The following is a 19,164-nucleotide window of genomic DNA, read 5'->3' as shown; positions in this document are numbered from 1 at the left end:
AATTGCTGCATGACCCGGTCATCAAAATGCTCCCTGCCCTTCTCATCACAATGCACCATGCCCTTGTCATTAAAATGCTCCATGACTTGTCATCACAAAGCTCCATGACCCTTGGCATCACAATGCTCAATGTCATTGTCATCACAATGCTCCATGAAAAATCTCATAACATTGCTCAATGCCCTTGTCATCACAAAGCTCCATGACACCTGTCATCACAATGCTCGATGCCCTTCTCATCACAATGCTCCATGCCCTTGTCATTACAGTCCTGCATGACCCATGTATCACAGTGTTCCGTGCCCTTGTCATCACAATGCTCCATGCCCACTCTCATCACAATAATCCATGAAACATTTCAGACCAAAGTTCCATACCCTTCTCATCACAAGGCTCCATTACCCCTGTCATAACAATGCACCATGACCGCTGCCATCACAATGTTCCACGGCCTAGTCATCACAAGGTTCCATGACAATTCTCATCACAATGCTCAAGACCCCTGGAATCACAATGCTCCATGCCCTTGTCATCACAAAGCTCCATGACGCATGTAATCAGAATGTTCCATGGCCTCCTCATCACAATGCTCCATGTCCTTGTCATCACAATGCTCCAAAACCCTTGTAATTACAATGCTCCATGCCCCTTTTCATCTCAATGCTCCATGAACCCTGTCATCACAATGCACCATGCACATCATCATAATGCTTCAGGCTATTGTCATCACAATGAAATCAATATTTTCCATGACCTCTGTCATCATAATGCTCCAAACCCTTGTGATCACAATGTTGCATAACACTTATCATCACAACACACCATGATGCTCATCATCACAATTTTCCATGGTCTTCTCATAACAATGCTCCATGATCTTTGTCATCCCAATGCTCAATACACTTGTCATCACAATGCTCCCTGACACTTGTCGTCAGTATGCTCCTTGAACCCTGTCATGACAAGGCTCCATGCCTTTTTCATCACAATGATCCATGACTTTTTCATCTCAATACTCCAAGATCCCTGTAATCACAATGCTCCATGCCCTTGTCATCACAAAACTCCATGACGCATGTCAACAGAATGCTCCATGGCTTTCTCATCACAATGCTCCATGCCCTAGTCATCAGAATGCTCTAAGACCCCTGTAAACACAATGCTCCAGTCCCCTTTTCTTCAGAATGCTCCATGAGGCTTGTCATCACAACTTTCCATGGTCTTCTTTTCACAATGCTCCAAGACCTTGTCACCACCATGCTCCATTCCCTTGTCATCACAATGCTCCATGACCCCTGTCATCACAATAATCCATGAACATTTTCAGCCCAATGTTCCACTACTTTCTCATCACAATGCTCCATGGCCAATATCATCACAATGCTCCATGACCACTGTAATCACATCACTCCATAACACCTGACAACACAATGATCCGGGACTCTTTTCATCACAGTGCTCCATTCCCTATTCATCACAATGCTCCATGACTCCTGTCATCACAACACTCCATGAACATTTTCAGCCCACTGCTCCATGACCCTTGTCATCACATAGGTCCATGCCCTTGTCATCCCAATGATCCATGACCCCTGTATTCACAATGGACGGTAACGATTGTCATCACTGTGGCCATGACACATGTCATCACAATGCTGCATGCCTTTGTCATCAAAATGCTACATGACCTTGTCATGACAGTGCTCTATGCGCTTGTCATCACAATACTCCACTTCCATTGTCATCACAATCCTCCATGAACTTTGGGATCACATTGCTTCATGCCCTTGTCATCACAATTCACCATGCTCCTTGAAATCAAAATGATCCATGACCTCTGTCATCACAATGTTCCAAACCCTTCTGATCACAATGTACCATAACACTTGTCATCACAACACTCCATGATGCCTGTCATCACAATACTCCATGCCCTTTTCATTACAAAGCTCCATGACCTTTCTCATCACAATTCTCAATACACTTGTCCTCACAATGCTCCCTGACACTTGTCATCACAATGTTCCTTGAACCCTGTCACGAAAAGGCTCCATGCTTTTTTCATCACAATGCCCCATGCCGTTTTCATCACAATGCTCCATGCCATTGTCATCAAAAGACTCAATAAGCTTGTCATCAGAATGCTCCATGACCCTTGTCATCACAATTCTCCATGCACTTGTCAGCACAATGCTCCATTACTTTTGTCATCAGAATCCTCCATGACACTTGGCATCACAATGCTCCAAGCCATCGTCATCATAATGGGCCATTATATATGTCATCACAATGCTCCCTGACACCTGTCTTCACAATACTGCATGATCTGCTCATCACGATGTTCGATGCCCTTGTCATCACAATGCGCCATTCCAACTCTCATCGCAATAATCCATGAAACTTATTAGACCAATGTTCCATGCACTTGTCATCAAAATGCTCCATGCCCTTGTTAACACAATGCTCCATGACCTCTGTCATCACAATGCTCCATCATTCCAGTCACCACAATGGTTCATACCCTCGTCATCAACAGTCTCTGTGACCTTTTTAACCACAATGCTCCATGAACTTTTCATCACAATGGTCCTTGACCCTTGTCATCACAATACTCTATGCCTTTCTCAGCACAATGCTCTATGACCCTTGTCATCACAATGCACCATGCGCTTGTCATTACAATGCTCCACAATCTTGTCATCACAATGCTCCATAAAATTTGTCATCACAATGCTCCATGCACTTCTCATCAAAATGCTCTCTCACCACTGATATCACAATGCTACATCACTATTTGTCACAACACTCCCTCACCCCTGTCATCACAATGTTACATGACTCCTGTCATCACAATGCTACATGCACTTATCATCACAATGATCGATGACCCCTGACATCACAATGTTCCATAACACCTGTCATCAAAATGTTCCATGACACTTTTCATCAAATTGCTCCATGACCCTGTCATCACAATGCTCCCTGCCCTTCTCATCACAATGCACCACGCCCCTGCCATCAAAATGCTCCATGACCTTTCTCATCACAAAGATCCATGACCATTGGCATCACAATGCTCCATGTCATTGTCATCACATTGCTCCATGCCCTTGTCTTCACATAGCTCCATGACACATGTCATCAGAATGCTCCATGGCCTTCTCATCACAATGCTCCATGCCCTTGCCATGACAATGCTCCATTACCCCTGTCATAACAATGCTCCATGACCCCTGCCATCACGATGTTCCATGGCCTTGTCATCACAAGAATCCATGACCGTTCTCATCACAATGCTCTAAGAACACTGTAATCACAATTCTCTATGCCCCTTTTCATCTCAATGATCCATGAACCATGTCATCACAATGCACCATGCCCATCATCATAATGCTTCATGCTATTGTCATCACAATGAAATCAAAATGCTCCATGACCTCTGTCATAACAATGTTCCATACCCTTGTGATCACCATAATCCATAACACTTATCATCACAACACCCCATGACGCTCATCATCACAATTATACATGGTCTTCTCTTCACAATGCTCCATGATCTTTGTCATCCCAATGCTCAATACACTTGTCATCACAATGCTCCCTGACACTGGTGGTCAGTATGCTCCTTGAACCCTTTCATGACAAGGCTCCATGCCTTCTTCATCATAATAATCCATGCCCTTTTCATCACAATGCTCCAAGATGCCTGTAATCACAATGCTCCATGCACTTGTCATCTAAAAGCTCCATGACACTTGTCATCAGAATGCTCCATTCCCTAGTCATCACAATGCTCCATGACCCCTGTCATCACAACACTCCATGAATATTTTCATCCCAGTGCTCCATGACCCTTGTCATCACAATGATCCATGACCTTGTCATCCCAATGCTCCATGAACCCTGTATTCACAATGCTCCGTGACGCTTGTCAACACAGTGCTCCATGACACATGTCATCACAATGCTCCATGCCTTTGTCAGCAAAATGCTACATGACCTTTTCATTACAATGCTCTATGTGGTTGTCATCACAATACTCCATTTCCATTGTCATCACAATCCTCCATGAATTTTGGGATCACATTGCTTCATGCTCTTTTCATCACAATGCTCCATGCTCCTTGAAATCAAAATGATCCATGACCTCTGTCATCACAATGCTCCAAACCCTTGTGATTACAGTGTTCCATAACACTTGTCATCACAACGTTCCATGATGCCTGTCATCACAATACTCCATGCCCTTGTCATCACAATGCTCCTAGACACCTGTCATCACAATGCTCCGTGACTCCAGTCATCACAATGCTTCATAACGTTTGTCATCACAATGATCCATGCCCGCATCATCACAAGGCTCTGTGACCTTTGTAACCACAATGCTCCATGAACATTTCATCACAATTCTCTGTGAACCTTGTCATCACAATGCTCCATATCTTTGTCAGAACAATGCTCCATGACCATTGTCATCACAATGTGCCACACGCATTTCATCACAACGGTCCACAACGTTTTCATTGCAATGCTCCATAAACCTTGTAATAACAATGGTCCATGCACTTCTCATCAAAATGCTCTCTCACCAGAGATATCACAATGTTCCATCACTAGTCGTCAAAATACTCCCTCACCCCTGGAATCACAATGATCCATGACCCTGTAATCAAAATTCTACGTCCCCTTATCATCAAAATGTTCCATGACCCCTGACATCACAATGTTCTATAACCCCTGCCATCAAAATATTCCATTACACATTTTATCAAATTGCTGCATGACCCGGTCATCAAAATGCTCCCTGCCCTTCTCATCACAATGCACCATGCCCTTGTCATTAAAATGCTCCATGACTTGTCATCACAAAGCTCCATGACCCTTGGCATCACAATGCTCAATGTCATTGTCATCACAATGCTCCATGAAAAATCTCATAACATTGCTCAATGCCCTTGTCATCACAAAGCTCCATGACACCTGTCATCACAATGCTCGATGCCCTTCTCATCACAATGCTCCATGCCCTTGTCATTACAGTCCTGCATGACCCATGTATCACAGTGTTCCGTGCCCTTGTCATCACAATGCTCCATGCCCACTCTCATCACAATAATCCATGAAACATTTCAGACCAAAGTTCCATACCCTTCTCATCACAAGGCTCCATTACCCCTGTCATAACAATGCACCATGACCGCTGCCATCACAATGTTCCACGGCCTAGTCATCACAAGGTTCCATGACAATTCTCATCACAATGCTCAATACCCCTGGAATCACAATGCTCCATGCCCTTGTCATCACAAAGCTCCATGATGCATGTAATCAGAATGTTCCATGGCCTCCTCATCACAATGCTCCATGTCCTTGTCATCACAATGCTCCAAAACCCTTGTAATTACAATGCTCCATGCCCCTTTTCATCTCAATGCTCCATGAACCCTGTCATCACAATGCACCATGCACATCATCATAATGCTTCAGGCTATTGTCATCACAATGAAATCAATATTTTCCATGACCTCTGTCATCATAATGCTCCAAACCCTTGTGATCACAATGTTGCATAACACTTATCATCACAACACACCATGATGCTCATCATCACAATTTTCCATGGTCTTCTCATAACAATGCTCCATGATCTTTGTCATCCCAATGCTCAATACACTTGTCATCACAATGCTCCCTGACACTTGTCGTCAGTATGCTCCTTGAACCCTGTCATGACAAGGCTCCATGCCTTTTTCATCACAATGATCCATGACTTTTTCATCTCAATACTCCAAGATCCCTGTAATCACAATGCTCCATGCCCTTGTCATCACAAAACTCCATGACGCATGTCAACAGAATGCTCCATGGCTTTCTCATCACAATGCTCCATGCCCTAGTCATCAGAATGCTCTAAGACCCCTGTAAACACAATGCTCCAGTCCCCTTTTCTTCAGAATGCTCCATGAGGCTTGTCATCACAACTTTCCATGGTCTTCTTTTCACAATGCTCCAAGACCTTGTCACCACCATGCTCCATTCCCTTGTCATCACAATGCTCCATGACCCCTGTCATCACAATAATCCATGAACATTTTCAGCCCAATGTTCCACTACTTTCTCATCACAATGCTCCATGGCCAATATCATCACAATGCTCCATGACCACTGTAATCACAGCACTCCATGACACCTGACAACACAATGATCCGGGACTCTTTTCATCACAGTGCTCCATTCCCTATTCATCACAATGCTCCATGACTCCTGTCATCACAACACTCCATGAACATTTTCAGCCCACTGCTCCATGACCCTTGTCATCACATAGGTCCATGCCCTTGTCATCCCAATGATCCATGACCCCTGTATTCACAATGGACGGTAACGATTGTCATCACTGTGGCCATGACACATGTCATCACAATGCTGCATGCCTTTGTCATCAAAATGCTACATGACCTTGTCATGACAGTGCTCTATGCGCTTGTCATCACAATACTCCATTTCCATTGTCATCACAATCCTCCATGAACTTTGGGATCACATTGCTTCATGCCCTTGTCATCACAATTCACCATGCTCCTTGAAATCAAAATGATCCATGACCTCTGTCATCACAATGTTCCAAACCCTTCTGATCACAATGTACCATAACACTTGTCATCACAACACTCCATGATGCCTGTCATCACAATACTCCATGCCCTTTTCATTACAAAGCTCCATGACCTTTCTCATCACAATTCTCAATACACTTGTCCTCACAATGCTCCCTGACACTTGTCATCACAATGTTCCTTGAACCCTGTCACGAAAAGGCTCCATGCTTTTTTCATCACAATGCCCCATGCCGTTTTCATCACAATGCTCCATGCCATTGTCATCAAAATACTCAATAAGCTTGTCATCAGAATGCTCCATGACCCTTGTCATCACAATTCTCCATGCACTTGTCAGCACAATGCTCCATTACTTTTGTCATCAGAATCCTCCATGACACTTGGCATCACAATGCTCCAAGCCATCGTCATCATAATGGGCCATTATATATGTCATCACAATGCTCCCTGACACCTGTCTTCACAATACTGCATGATCTGCTCATCACGATGTTCGATGCCCTTGTCATCACAATGCGCCATTCCAACTCTCATCGCAATAATCCATGAAACTTATTAGACCAATGTTCCATGCACTTGTCATCAAAATGCTCCATGCCCTTGTTAACACAATGCTCCATGACCTCTGTCATCACAATGCTCCATCATTCCAGTCACCACAATGGTTCATACCCTCGTCATCAACAGTCTCTGTGACCTTTTTAACCACAATGCTCCATGAACTTTTCATCACAATGGTCCTTGACCCTTGTCATCACAATACTCTATGCCTTTCTCAGCACAATGCTCTATGACCCTTGTCATCACAATGCACCATGCGCTTGTCATTACAATGCTCCACAATCTTGTCATCACAATGCTCCATAAAATTTGTCATCACAATGCTCCATGCACTTCTCATCAAAATGCTCTCTCACCACTGATATCACAATGCTACATCACTATTTGTCACAACACTCCCTCACCCCTGTCATCACAATGTTACATGACTCCTGTCATCACAATGCTACATGCACTTATCATCACAATGATCGATGACCCCTGACATCACAATGTTCCATAACACCTGTCATCAAAATGTTCCATGACACTTTTCATCAAATTGCTCCATGACCCTGTCATCACAATGCTCCCTGCCCTTCTCATCACAATGCACCACGCCCCTGCCATCAAAATGCTCCATGACCTTTCTCATCACAAAGATCCATGACCATTGGCATCACAATGCTCCATGTCATTGTCATCACATTGCTCCATGCCCTTGTCTTCACATAGCTCCATGACACATGTCATCAGAATGCTCCATGGCCTTCTCATCACAATGCTCCATGCCCTTGCCATGACAATGCTCCATTACCCCTGTCATAACAATGCTCCATGACCCCTGCCATCACGATGTTCCATGGCCTTGTCATCACAAGAATCCATGACCGTTCTCATCACAATGCTCTAAGAACACTGTAATCACAATTCTCTATGCCCCTTTTCATCTCAATGATCCATGAACCATGTCATCACAATGCACCATGCCCATCATCATAATGCTTCATGCTATTGTCATCACAATGAAATCAAAATGCTCCATGACCTCTGTCATAACAATGTTCCATACCCTTGTGATCACCATAATCCATAACACTTATCATCACAACACCCCATGACGCTCATCATCATAATTATACATGGTCTTCTCTTCACAATGCTCCATGATCTTTGTCTTCACAATTCTCAATACACTTGTCATCACAATGCTCCCTGACACTGGTGGTCAGTATGCTCCTTGAACCCTTTCATGACAAGGCTCCATGCCTTCTTCATCATAATAATCCATGCCCTTTTCATCACAATGCTCCAAGATGCCTTTAATCACAATGCTCCATGCACTTGTCATCTAAAAGCTCCATGACACTTGTCATCAGAATGCTCCATTCCCTAGTCATCACAATGCTCCATGACCCCTGTCATCACAACACTCCATGAATATTTTCATCCCAGTGCTCCATGACCCTTGTCATCACAATGATCCATGACCTTGTCATCCCAATGCTCCATGAACCCTGTATTCACAATGCTCCGTGACGCTTGTCAACACAGTGCTCCATGACACATGTCATCACAATGCTCCATGCCTTTGTCAGCAAAATGCTACATGACCTTTTCATTACAATGCTCTATGTCGTTGTCATCACAATACTCCATTTCCATTGTCATCACAATCCTCCATGAATTTTGGGATCACATTGCTTCATGCTCTTTTCATCACAATGCTCCATGCTCCTTGAAATCAAAATGATCCATGACCTCTGTCATCACAATGCTCCAAACCCTTGTGATTACAGTGTTCCATAACACTTGTCATCACAACGTTCCATGATGCCTGTCATCACAATACTCCATGCCCTTGTCATCACAATGCTCCTAGACACCTGTCATCACAATGCTCCGTGACTCCAGTCATCACAATGCTTCATGACGTTTGTCATCACAATGATCCATGCCCGCATCATCACAAGGCTCTGTGACCTTTGTAACCACAATGCTCCATGAACATTTCATCACAATTCTCTGTGAACCTTGTCATCACAATGCTCCATATCTTTGTCAGAACAATGCTCCATGACCATTGTCATCACAATGTGCCACACGCATTTCATCACAACGGTCCACAACGTTTTCATTGCAATGCTCCATAAACCTTGTAATAACAATGGTCCATGCACTTCTCATCAAAATGCTCTCTCACCAGAGATATCACAATGTTCCATCACTAGTCGTCAAAATACTCCCTCACCCCTGGAATCACAATGATCCATGACCCTGTAATCAAAATGCTACGTCCCCTTATCATCAAAATGTTCCATGACCCCTGACATCACAATGTTCTATAACCCCTGCCATCAAAATATTCCATTACACATTTTATCAAATTGCTGCATGACCCGGTCATCAAAATGCTCCCTGCCCTTCTCATCACAATGCACCATGCCCTTGTCATTAAAATGCTCCATGACTTGTCATCACAAAGCTCCATGACCCTTGGCATCACAATGCTCAATGTCATTGTCATCACAATGCTCCATGAAAAATCTCATAACATTGCTCAATGCCCTTGTCATCACAAAGCTCCATGACACCTGTCATCACAATGCTCGATGCCCTTCTCATCACAATGCTCCATGCCCTTGTCATTACAGTCCTGCATGACCCATGTATCACAGTGTTCCGTGCCCTTGTCATCACAATGCTCCATGCCCACTCTCATCACAATAATCCATGAAACATTTCAGACCAAAGTTCCATACCCTTCTCATCACAAGGCTCCATTACCCCTGTCATAACAATGCACCATGACCGCTGCCATCACAATGTTCCACGGCCTAGTCATCACAAGGTTCCATGACAATTCTCATCACAATGCTCAAGACCCCTGGAATCACAATGCTCCATGCCCTTGTCATCACAAAGCTCCATGACGCATGTAATCAGAATGTTCCATGGCCTCCTCATCACAATGCTCCATGTCCTTGTCATCACAATGCTCCAAAACCCTTGTAATTACAATGCTCCATGCCCCTTTTCATCTCAATGCTCCATGAACCCTGTCATCACAATGCACCATGCACATCATCATAATGCTTCAGGCTATTGTCATCACAATGAAATCAATATTTTCCATGACCTCTGTCATCATAATGCTCCAAACCCTTGTGATCACAATGTTGCATAACACTTATCATCACAACACACCATGATGCTCATCATCACAATTTTCCATGGTCTTCTCATAACAATGCTCCATGATCTTTGTCATCCCAATGCTCAATACACTTGTCATCACAATGCTCCCTGACACTTGTCGTCAGTATGCTCCTTGAACCCTGTCATGACAAGGCTCCATGCCTTTTTCATCACAATGATCCATGACTTTTTCATCTCAATACTCCAAGATCCCTGTAATCACAATGCTCCATGCCCTTGTCATCACAAAACTCCATGACGCATGTCAACAGAATGCTCCATGGCTTTCTCATCACAATGCTCCATGCCCTAGTCATCAGAATGCTCTAAGACCCCTGTAAACACAATGCTCCAGTCCCCTTTTCTTCAGAATGCTCCATGAGGCTTGTCATCACAACTTTCCATGGTCTTCTTTTCACAATGCTCCAAGACCTTGTCACCACCATGCTCCATTCCCTTGTCATCACAATGCTCCATGACCCCTGTCATCACAATATTCCATGAACATTTTCAGCCCAATGTTCCACTACTTTCTCATCACAATGCTCCATGGCCAATATCATCACAATGCTCCATGACCACTGTAATCACAGCACTCCATGACACCTGACAACACAATGATCCGGGACTCTTTTCATCACAGTGCTCCATTCCCTATTCATCACAATGCTCCATGACTCCTGTCATCACAACACTCCATGAACATTTTCAGCCCACTGCTCCATGACCCTTGTCATCACATAGGTCCATGCCCTTGTCATCCCAATGATCCATGACACCTGTATTCACAATGGACGGTAACGATTGTCATCACTGTGGCCATGACACATGTCATCACAATGCTGCATGCCTTTGTCATCAAAATGCTACATGACCTTGTCATGACAGTGCTCTATGCGCTTGTCATCACAATACTCCATTTCCATTGTCATCACAATCCTCCATGAACTTTGGGATCACATTGCTTCATGCCCTTGTCATCACAATTCACCATGCTCCTTGAAATCAAAATGATCCATGACCTCTGTCATCACAATGTTCCAAACCCTTCTGATCACAATGTACCATAACACTTGTCATCACAACACTCCATGATGCCTGTCATCACAATACTCCATGCCCTTTTCATTACAAAGCTCCATGACCTTTCTCATCACAATTCTCAATACACTTGTCCTCACAATGCTCCCTGACACTTGTCATCACAATGTTCCTTGAACCCTGTCACGAAAAGGCTCCATGCTTTTTTCATCACAATGCCCCATGCCGTTTTCATCACAATGCTCCATGCCATTGTCATCAAAATACTCAATAAGCTTGTCATCAGAATGCTCCATGACCCTTGTCATCACAATTCTCCATGCACTTGTCAGCACAATGCTCCATTACTTTTGTCATCAGAATCCTCCATGACACTTGGCATCACAATGCTCCAAGCCATCGTCATCATAATGGGCCATTATATATGTCATCACAATGCTCCCTGACACCTGTCTTCACAATACTGCATGATCTGCTCATCACGATGTTCGATGCCCTTGTCATCACAATGCGCCATTCCAACTCTCATCGCAATAATCCATGAAACTTATTAGACCAATGTTCCATGCACTTGTCATCAAAATGCTCCATGCCCTTGTTAACACAATGCTCCATGACCTCTGTCATCACAATGCTCCATCATTCCAGTCACCACAATGGTTCATACCCTCGTCATCAACAGTCTCTGTGACCTTTTTAACCACAATGCTCCATGAACTTTTCATCACAATGGTCCTTGACCCTTGTCATCACAATACTCTATGCCTTTCTCAGCACAATGCTCTATGACCCTTGTCATCACAATGCACCATGCGCTTGTCATTACAATGCTCCACAATCTTGTCATCACAATGCTCCATAAAATTTGTCATCACAATGCTCCATGCACTTCTCATCAAAATGCTCTCTCACCACTGATATCACAATGCTACATCACTATTTGTCACAACACTCCCTCACCCCTGTCATCACAATGTTACATGACTCCTGTCATCACAATGCTACATGCACTTATCATCACAATGATCGATGACCCCTGACATCACAATGTTCCATAACACCTGTCATCAAAATGTTCCATGACACTTTTCATCAAATTGCTCCATGACCCTGTCATCACAATGCTCCCTGCCCTTCTCATCACAATGCACCACGCCCCTGCCATCAAAATGCTCCATGACCTTTCTCATCACAAAGATCCATGACCATTGGCATCACAATGCTCCATGTCATTGTCATCACATTGCTCCATGCCCTTGTCTTCACATAGCTCCATGACACATGTCATCAGAATGCTCCATGGCCTTCTCATCACAATGCTCCATGCCCTTGCCATGACAATGCTCCATTACCCCTGTCATAACAATGCTCCATGACCCCTGCCATCACGATGTTCCATGGCCTTGTCATCACAAGAATCCATGACCGTTCTCATCACAATGCTCTAAGAACACTGTAATCACAATTCTCTATGCCCCTTTTCATCTCAATGATCCATGAACCATGTCATCACAATGCACCATGCCCATCATCATAATGCTTCATGCTATTGTCATCACAATGAAATCAAAATGCTCCATGACCTCTGTCATAACAATGTTCCATACCCTTGTGATCACCATAATCCATAACACTTATCATCACAACACCCCATGACGCTCATCATCACAATTATACATGGTCTTCTCTTCACAATGCTCCATGATCTTTGTCATCCCAATGCTCAATACACTTGTCATCACAATGCTCCCTGACACTGGTGGTCAGTATGCTCCTTGAACCCTTTCATGACAAGGCTCCATGCCTTCTTCATCATAATAATCCATGCCCTTTTCATCACAATGCTCCAAGATGCCTGTAATCACAATGCTCCATGCACTTGTCATCTAAAAGCTCCATGACACTTGTCATCAGAATGCTCCATTCCCTAGTCATCACAATGCTCCATGACCCCTGTCATCACAACACTCCATGAATATTTTCATCCTAGTGCTCCATGACCCTTGTCATCACAATGATCCATGACCTTGTCATCCCAATGCTCCATGAACCCTGTATTCACAATGCTCCGTGACGCTTGTCAACACAGTGCTCCATGACACATGTCATCACAATGCTCCATGCCTTTGTCAGCAAAATGCTACATGACCTTTTCATTACAATGCTCTATGTGGTTGTCATCACAATACTCCATTTCCATTGTCATCACAATCCTCCATGAATTTTGGGATCACATTGCTTCATGCTCTTTTCATCACAATGCTCCATGCTCCTTGAAATCAAAATGATCCATGACCTCTGTCATCACAATGCTCCAAACCCTTGTGATTACAGTGTTCCATAACACTTGTCATCACAACGTTCCATGATGCCTGTCATCACAATACTCCATGCCCTTGTCATCACAATGCTCCTAGACACCTGTCATCACAATGCTCCGTGACTCCAGTCATCACAATGCTTCATAACGTTTGTCATCACAATGATCCATGCCCGCATCATCACAAGGCTCTGTGACCTTTGTAACCACAATGCTCCATGAACATTTCATCACAATTCTCTGTGAACCTTGTCATCACAATGCTCCATATCTTTGTCAGAACAATGCTCCATGACCATTGTCATCACAATGTGCCACACGCATTTCATCACAACGGTCCACAACGTTTTCATTGCAATGCTCCATAAACCTTGTAATAACAATGGTCCATGCACTTCTCATCAAAATGCTCTCTCACCAGAGATATCACAATGTTCCATCACTAGTCGTCAAAATACTCCCTCACCCCTGGAATCACAATGATCCATGACCCTGTAATCAAAATTCTACGTCCCCTTATCATCAAAATGTTCCATGACCCCTGACATCACAATGTTCTATAACCCCTGCCATCAAAATATTCCATTACACATTTTATCAAATTGCTGCATGACCCGGTCATCAAAATGCTCCCTGCCCTTCTCATCACAATGCACCATGCCCTTGTCATTAAAATGCTCCATGACTTGTCATCACAAAGCTCCATGACCCTTGGCATCACAATGCTCAATGTCATTGTCATCACAATGCTCCATGAAAAATCTCATAACATTGCTCAATGCCCTTGTCATCACAAAGCTCCATGACACCTGTCATCACAATGCTCGATGCCCTTCTCATCACAATGCTCCATGCCCTTGTCATTACAGTCCTGCATGACCCATGTATCACAGTGTTCCGTGCCCTTGTCATCACAATGCTCCATGCCCACTCTCATCACAATAATCCATGAAACATTTCAGACCAAAGTTCCATACCCTTCTCATCACAAGGCTCCATTACCCCTGTCATAACAATGCACCATGACCGCTGCCATCACAATGTTCCACGGCCTAGTCATCACAAGGTTCCATGACAATTCTCATCACAATGCTCAAGACCCCTGGAATCACAATGCTCCATGCCCTTGTCATCACAAAGCTCCATGACGCATGTAATCAGAATGTTCCATGGCCTCCTCATCACAATGCTCCATGTCCTTGTCATCACAATGCTCCAAAACCCTTGTAATTACAATGCTCCATGCCCCTTTTCATCTCAATGCTCCATGAACCCTGTCATCACAATGCACCATGCACATCATCATAATGCTTCAGGCTATTGTCATCACAATGAAATCAATATTTTCCATGACCTCTGTCATCATAATGCTCCAAACCCTTGTGATCACAATGTTGCATAACACTTATCATCACAACACACCATGATGCTCATCATCACAATTTTCCATGGTCTTCTCATAACAATGCTCCATGATCTTTGTCATCCCAATGCTCAATACACTTGTCATCACAATGCTCCCTGACACTTGTCGTCAGTATGCTCCTTGAACCCTGTCATGACAAGGCTCCATGCCTTTTTCATCACAATGATCCATGACTTTTTCATCTCAATACTCCAAGATCCCTGTAATCACAATGCTCCATGCCCTTGTCATCACAAAACTCCATGACGCATGTCAACAGAATGCTCCATGGCTTTCTCATCACAATGCTCCATGCCCTAGTCATCAGAATGCTCTAAGACCCCTGTAAACACAATGCTCCAGTCCCCTTTTCTTCAGAATGCTCCATGAGGCTTGTCATCACAACTTTCCATGGTCTTCTTTTCACAATGCTCCAAGACCTTGTCACCACCATGCTCCATTCCCTTGTCATCACAATGCTCCATGACCCCTGTCATCACAATAATCCATGAACATTTTCAGCCCAATGTTCCACTACTTTCTCATCACAATGCTCCATGGCCAATATCATCACAATGCTCCATGACCACTGTAATCACAGCACTCCATGACACCTGACAACACAATGATCCGGGACTCTTTTCATCACAGTGCTCCATTCCCTATTCATCACAATGCTCCATGACTCCTGTCATCACAACACTCCATGAACATTTTCAGCCCACTGCTCCATGACCCTTGTCATCACATAGGTCCATGCCCTTGTCATCCCAATGATCCATGACCCCTGTATTCACAATGGACGGTAACGATTGTCATCACGGTGGCCATGACACATGTCATCACAATGCTGCATGCCTTTGTCATCAAAATGCTACATGACCTTGTCATGACAGTGCTCTATGCGCTTGTCATCACAATACTCCATTTCCATTGTCATCACAATCCTCCATGAACTTTGGGATCACATTGCTTCATGCCCTTGTCATCACAATTCACCATGCTCCTTGAAATCAAAATGATCCATGACCTCTGTCATCACAATGTTCCAAACCCTTCTGATCACAATGTACCATAACACTTGTCATCACAACACTCCATGATGCCTGTCATCACAATACTACATGCCCTTTTCATTACAAAGCTCCATGACCTTTCTCATCACAATTCTCAATACACTTGTCCTCACAATGCTCCCTGACACTTGTCATCACAATGTTCCTTGAACCCTGTCACGAAAAGGCTCCATGCTTTTTTCATCACAATGCCCCATGCCGTTTTCTTCACAATGCTCCATGCCATTGTCATCAAAATACTCAATAAGCTTGTCATCAGAATGCTCCATGACCCTTGTCATCACAATTCTCCATGCACTTGTCAGCACAATGCTCCATTACTTTTGTCATCAGAATCCTCCATGACACTTGGCATCACAATGCTCCAAGCCATCGTCATCATAATGGGCCATTATATATGTCATCACAATGCTCCCTGACACCTGTCTTCACAATACTGCATGATCTGCTCATCACGATGTTCGATGCCCTTGTCATCACAATGCGCCATTCCAACTCTCATCGCAATAATCCATGAAACTTATTAGACCAATGTTCCATGCACTTGTCATCAAAATGCTCCATGCCCTTGTTAACACAATGCTCCATGACCTCTGTCATCACAATGCTCCATCATTCCAGTCACCACAATGGTTCATACCCTCGTCATCAACAGTCTCTGTGACCTTTTTAACCACAATGCTCCATGAACTTTTCATCACAATGGTCCTTGACCCTTGTCATCACAATACTCTATGCCTTTCTCAGCACAATGCTCTATGACCCTTGTCATCACAATGCACCATGCGCTTGTCATTACAATGCTCCACAATCTTGTCATCACAATGCTCCATAAAATTTGTCATCACAATGCTCCATGCACTTCTCATCAAAATGCTCTCTCACCACTGATATCACAATGCTACATCACTATTTGTCACAACACTCCCTCACCCCTGTCATCACAATGTTACATGACTCCTGTCATCACAATGCTACATGCACTTATCATCACAATGATCGATGACCCCTGACATCACAATGTTCCATAACACCTGTCATCAAAATGTTCCATGACACTTTTCATCAAATTGCTCCATGACCCTGTCATCACAATGCTCCCTGCCCTTCTCATCACAATGCACCACGCCCCTGCCATCAAAATGCTCCATGACCTTTCTCATCACAAAGATCCATGACCATTGGCATCACAATGCTCCATGTCATTGTCATCACATTGCTCCATGCCCTTGTCTTCACATAGCTCCATGACACATGTCATCAGAATGCTCCATGGCCTTCTCATCACAATGCTCCATGCCCTTGCCATGACAATGCTCCATTACCCCTGTCATAACAATGCTCCATGACCCCTGCCATCACGATGTTCCATGGCCTTGTCATCACAAGAATCCATGACCGTTCTCATCACAATGCTCTAAGAACACTGTAATCACAATTCTCTATGCCCCTTTTCATCTCAATGATCCATGAACCATGTCATCACAATGCACCATGCCCATCATCATAATGCTTCATGCTATTGTCATCACAATGAAATCAAAATGCTCCATGACCTCTGTCATAACAATGTTCCATACCCTTGTGATCACCATAATCCATAACACTTATCATCACAACACCCCATGACGCTCATCATCACAATTATACATGGTCTTCTCTTCACAATGCTCCATGATCTTTGTCATCCCAATGCTCAATACACTTGTCATCACAATGCTCCCTGACACTGGTGGTCAGTATGCTCCTTGAACCCTTTCATGACAAGGCTCCATGCCTTCTTCATCATAATAATCCATGCCCTTTTCATCACAATGCTCCAAGATGCCTGTAATCACAATGCTCCATGCACTTGTCATCTAAAAGCTCCATGACACTTGTCATCAGAATGCTCCATTCCCTAGTCATCACAATGCTCCATGACCCCTGTCATCACAACACTCCATGAATATTTTCATCCTAGTGCTCCATGACCCTTGTCATCACAATGATCCATGACCTTGTCATCCCAATGCTCCATGAACCCTGTATTCACAATGCTCCGTGACGCTTGTCAACACAGTGCTCCATGACACATGTCATCACAATGCTCCATGCCTTTGTCAGCAAAATGCTACATGACCTTTTCATTACAATGCTCTATGTGGTTGTCATCACAATACTCCATTTCCATTGTCATCACAATCCTCCATGAATTTTGGGATCACATTGCTTCATGCTCTTTTCATCACAATGCTCCATGCTCCTTGAAATCAAAATGATCCATGACCTCTGTCATCACAATGCTCCAAACCCTTGTGATTACAGTGTTCCATAACACTTGTCATCACAACGTTCCATGATGCCTGTCATCACAATACTCCATGCCCTTGTCATCACAATGCTCCTAGACACCTGTCATCACAATGCTCCGTGACTCCAGTCATCACAATGCTTCATAACGTTTGTCATCACAATGATCCATGCCCGCATCATCACAAGGCTCTGTGACCTTTGTAACCACAATGCTCCATGAACATTTCATCACAATTCTCTGTGAACCTTGTCATCACAATGCTCCATATCTTTGTCAGAACAATGCTCCATGACCATTGTCATCACAATGTGCCACACGCATTTCATCACAACGGTCCACAACGTTTTCATTGCAATGCTCCATAAACCTTGTAATAACAATGGTCCATGCACTTCTCATCAAAATGCTCTCTCACCAGAGATATCACAATGTTCCATCACTAGTCGTCAAAATACTCCCTCACCCCTGGAATCACAATGATCCATGACCCTGTAATCAAAATTCTACGTCCCCTTATCATCAAAATGTTCCATGACCCCTGACATCACAATGTTCTATAACCCCTGCCATCAAAATATTCCATTACACATTTTATCAAATTGCTGCATGACCCGGTCATCAAAATGCTCCCTGCCCTTCTCATCACAATGCACCATGCCCTTGTC

Source organism: Mesoplodon densirostris, unplaced genomic scaffold, assembly GCF_025265405.1.
Source record: "Mesoplodon densirostris isolate mMesDen1 unplaced genomic scaffold, mMesDen1 primary haplotype scaffold_44, whole genome shotgun sequence".
Lineage (NCBI taxonomy): Eukaryota > Metazoa > Chordata > Mammalia > Artiodactyla > Ziphiidae > Mesoplodon > Mesoplodon densirostris.
The sequence above is the reverse complement of the archived record's forward strand: the minus strand, read 5'-3'. Positions refer to the sequence as shown.